We start from the raw sequence: 5,143 nt of genomic DNA, 5'->3' as shown, positions 1-5,143 counted from the left end.
CACACACGCACACACACACACATACATATATATATAAATTTATTAATATAAAATATTAACATTTTTTTTTGCTTTTTTAATATTTCTATATCTATATTTTTATTTATTATCTATATTAAAATAATTCTATTATTAAATTTATTTTTTTTAATATATCTTATTTTCACATGTACTTTAAATTAAAATAATCCTATTATTAAATTTATTTTTTTTAATATATCTTATTTTCACATGTACTTTAAATTAAAATAATCTTATTATTGAATTTATTTTTTTAATATATCTTATTTTCACATACTTTATATTAAAATAATTTTATTATATTTATTATTTTAATATTATTTTATTTTAATGATTATTATTATTTTTTAAATATTATTATTTAATATAAATATTAATATTGATTAATTTTATTTAATGTTTTTATTAATATTTTTTTATTTATTAGTTAAAATTATATTAATATATATAATTTTAAAACTATTTTTAAATTTTTACGTATTATTTTTTTATTAAAAAAAATTATTTTTATTATTTAATAATTAATTCTAATAAAATATTTCTAATATAAATTAATTAAATTATTTCATTATTTTCCCTATTTTATTTTCCACATTAATTTTATTCTATACTGTATACCTTTTTTAATCTTTCCTAATAATAAATAATTAAATAGATTTAGATTTCAAAAATTTAATATTCTTATAATTTAATTATATTTTTTAATTAATTTAGTTAACCTTATATTTTATTTATTATTATTTATAGCATATACTTTATATCATAATTTTATTATTTATTCATTTATTATTATTATTCATATAACTAATTAATTTATAATTAACAAATTTTTTATATATAAAATTTTATTATTATTATTTTTATTTACTATTATTTTTTTTCACACACAATTAACAAACAACAATTTTATTTTTTATAATTATTTTTAAATTTTTTTTATTTTCATTATAAAATCTTTTCACTGTAAAAGAACTATTTTTCTTTAAATTAAAATTTTTTAATTTAATTTCTTTAATTTATTTTCATCTAATATAATAATATAATTTTTACTTCACTTTTTATTTAATTAATTTACTTTTATATTTTTATTATTTATAAAACTTTATTTATTATGATATAACATATTTTTTACTTAATTTTTAATTTTCTATTATTCTTCATATCATATTTTTACATTTACAATATTTATATACTTAAATTAAATAAATTTTTTTATTAAAATAATATTTTTTATTTTTATAATTATTAATTTAATAGATAAATAAGGAAGCTAAATCCTAAGCTTTTAGATTCATATTCTAAAAATAGAGAAAAATTCTCTCTTATTTATCAATACTTAATCTAATTTATCTTTATATTCTTTTTATATTAATAAATTAAATTTAAACTTTATTTTATTTTTATTATTTATTTATTAATCAATAATTAAAAATATTTCATTAATAATTCCTCTTTTACCTCTTTATAATTTTTATTAAATTAATAAAATAAAATAATATAAAAAACTATCTATAAAATAAATAATTACTTAATTTTTTAATTATTCCATAATTTCAATAAAAATTAACTAATGATATGCCTGAGCTAAAAGGATTATTTTGATGAAATAAATTATGTATCTCTCTATATATATATATATACTTTCATTATTATACTTTATTATATAAAATATTTTTATTTTATATAATAAAGTATAATAATGTATCTATTTTGTATGTATAATATGTATCTATCTTTTATATATTATTAATCATTTTCCTATAATATTGCATACTTCATACATTTAACAGAATTGAACTGTTTCTAAAAACTTCAAAAATTTTTATGCTCTTTTACATTAAAATATATTAGGTGTAACTTTGCTTCCGCCGTTTTCCTATAGATGGCTTTAGCGGTAAGTGGTGGTCGAAATAAATAGATCATAGACGTCATACAATAAACTTGGGCATCTGTCAACATAACCCCATAGAAACATTAGTCGATTTGTGTCTGCATCATAAAGTTATTTTCGATTGAAAATATCAATTTACGAGCCAAATTCTCGTCATTTGCGGGAGGTTTTAATTTTTTGCTTCAATATGAAGAAATCTGCAGCTGAGGCTCATCGAATGCTCTCAAATACTTATGGTGAGGCCGCTATTAGTGAAAGAACGTGTCGTGAGTGGTTTCAACGCTTCAAGAACGGTGATTTTGATGTCGAAGACCGGTGGAAGAGAGAAGGTTTTCGAAGATGCAGAATTGGAGGCATTACTTGAGCAAGACTCGTGTCAAAATCAAGAAGAATTGGCACGATCATTGGGAGTGACTCAACAAGCCATTTCAAAACGCCTCAAAGCCATGGGAATAATTCAGAAGCAAGGAAATTGGGTGCCGTACGAATTGAAGCCGAGAGATGTTGAATGGCGTTTGTTTGTGAACAGCTGCTTGAAAGGCAAAGACGGAAGGGATTTCTGCATCGCATTGTGACTGGGGACGAAAAATGGGTTCATTACGATAATCCCAAGCGCAGAAAATCATGGGGAGTTCTCGGCCATGCTTCCACGTCGACGGCCAAACCGAATATTCACGGCTCCAAGGTCATGCTCTGTATTTGATGGGACCAGCTCGCCGTAGTGTATTATGAACTGTTAAAACCGACTGAAACAATCACAGGCGATTGGTATCGAACGCAATTGAGCCGAGCATTGAAAAACAAACGGCCGCAATACAACGAGAGACACGATAAAGTTTTGCAGCATGACAATGCTCGACCCCATGTTGCGAAAATGGTCAAGACATACTTGGAAACGTTGAAATGGGAAGTCCTACCCCATCCGCCGTATTCTACAGACGTTGCTCCCTCTGACTATCACTTGTTTCGATCAATGGCACACGGCCTGGCTGACCAGCACTTCCGGTCTTATGAAGAAATAAAAAATTGGATCGATCGTGGATAGCCTCAAAAGATGATCAGTTTTTTCGACGCGGGATTCGTACGCTACCCGAAAGATGGGAGAAAATAGTGGCCAGCGATGGATAATACTTTGAATCATAAATGTATAACCAATTTTTTTACAATAAAGCCTCGAATTTCGGAAAAAAAACGGCGGGAGCAAAGTTGTACACCTAATAAAATCCTAATAACATTAGGTCTAATTACTATCAAAACTATAAATAAAATAAATAATAATAGATAATTAAACCGATTAATATACTTCTCTATACTCCATGAGACTCTCTATACTCCATAACTCTTAATTCTAATAGAATCACTATCTATTAGGAAGTATGGCTCTTGATATTAAAAAATAATTAATTATCATTTCGTCAGCCAGAGATTCACACGTTATTTCGGATGGCTGAGAAGGAAGCCACTTTCCTGTTTGGGTGATCGGAATCGGAAAATAGCAGACTTTCTGGTCGCGTGATTCATGAAGAGTTATAGGTTATCTCGTAAATTATGTTTTACGACGTTGTGTGAGATAAGTTTTTTATTGTTTGAGATATACATTGTTTGTCGTGGTTAATGGTATTTTTATGACGATTGCAATTATTTTTATTTCGCGATTGTCTTTATTTCGCTTCGTATGGTACGCATGTTACTCTTATCCACGTTCTTTCCGTGTTGTTTTTCATTGCTGCAAATGGTACAGGTAGTATTTGTCTTTTCAATGCATTTTCCGTGGCTATGCCGTAGTGGTCTGGTTTCACATCTAGTTCTGTGCTTATTCTCGTTTCGTAGTGCCATTTCATTTCTCCCGTTTCGTCCGTTTCTTTCGGCGCGTGTAATATTTTAATGGGATACGTCGTGCGATTCATCGTTGTTCGACACGGTTCTCATTGTCCTCGCTTTCGTTGTTGTCCATTGTTATTAAATCGTGGTATCTCATTTTCGTCGTTGCGCTGACTCCACTCCCGTTGGTCCCGGTATCATTTGTACTATCATTTTGCTGTTGTTAGCTCCTTGTCTCGATTTTCATAGTTCCATTCTTGTTATTGCGTAATGGTAATTGTGTAAAATGATAATTTTGGTTTTGGGAAATTTATTTCTATCGTTTTCGCTTGTCTCTGTGGTATCTCTTCTCTCGTGTGGCACGTCCTGATCCTCTCCCCAGTGTCCGTTTTCGTATCTCATTTCGTTTTTTCTTTCGCTGTTGTCGTTGTTTGCGTACGCGTAATTGTTTACGTTTCTGTCTCCCGTCGACACGAATAGGTTTTGCGACATTTCGAAGTCGTACGTGAAGTACGATGTTTATCCTTGTTGTAGACGTTGCAGTACCGCGAATTCTTCCTCTTGTTATTCGTCCTTTGTGGTAATCTATCGCCCACGCGGTTTCTCTCAATTTGTCGAATATTCGTCTGTTTTCCGAGTTTGTTTCGGGTAACCACCAGTGCATCACTTGGTATGCCAGTACTGATTGTCCGTGATGAGATTGTCCGTTTATACGAAATTCAACGACGTGTACTCTTGTCGTTTTAACGTGAATTGTATCATTCTGTTCGCCGCATCGAGTTGTTTCTTATCGTCATGGGTTATTCGTCTACCGTATCCCTCCCTGCTTCCTCCTGATTTTCCCGTGAGATTTCCTGCCACTCCCGAGTTAAATCCATCCTCGTCCTCTCCGTCGTCGGTGAATTTCGCTCTCTTTGTTGCGTGTCCCATACTGCTTTGTATATGTGATGCGTTTATTTCCAAGTCGATCGTCGTTTTTTTGCTCATTCTCAATCTTTCTGGATTCTCTTGGTGTTTCTCTCTTAATTTTTCTCTCGCTTTTTCTATTTTGTCTCGTTTTATGAGATAGATTGCCGTGAAGTCGTACGGTGTGACGTATGTCGGTGCTCTTTTTATTCTGTCTATCGCTCCCGCTATTTGCGTGTACTCTTCCTCGTGGGGGTCGATTGTGCACTGAAATGTTATTATTTTTATTCTTTGATATTTTTGTTCCGTATCTTTGTTGTCTAGGTTTGCTGTTATTGGCGTTGCTGTTGTCATGTATACGGGTAATCTTTCTATCGCTTTGTCTCTGTGCTTCTGGTTTGTTTTCGTTATTTTACCTTCCAGGAGACGTACCCACGTTCGTCGGTGTGATGATCGGTGTTCTTCGAAGATCACGCACGCGGCGAATTGTAATTGGTCTAGGTA

General features: G+C 30.2%; 1 pseudogene; it reads right to left on the bottom strand.

Annotated features, from left to right (window-relative positions):
- Positions 1-3,819, bottom strand: part of LOC105626207 — an 11,260-nt pseudogene extending 7,441 nt beyond the window's left edge.
- Positions 3,820-5,143: the final 1,324 nt, after the last annotated feature.

Source organism: Atta cephalotes (assembly GCF_000143395.1).
Source record: "Atta cephalotes unplaced genomic scaffold scaffold00004, whole genome shotgun sequence".
NCBI classification, from domain to species: domain Eukaryota; kingdom Metazoa; phylum Arthropoda; class Insecta; order Hymenoptera; family Formicidae; genus Atta; species Atta cephalotes.
Note: the sequence above shows the minus strand (reverse complement) of the source record. Positions and strands in the feature narration are given on the sequence as shown.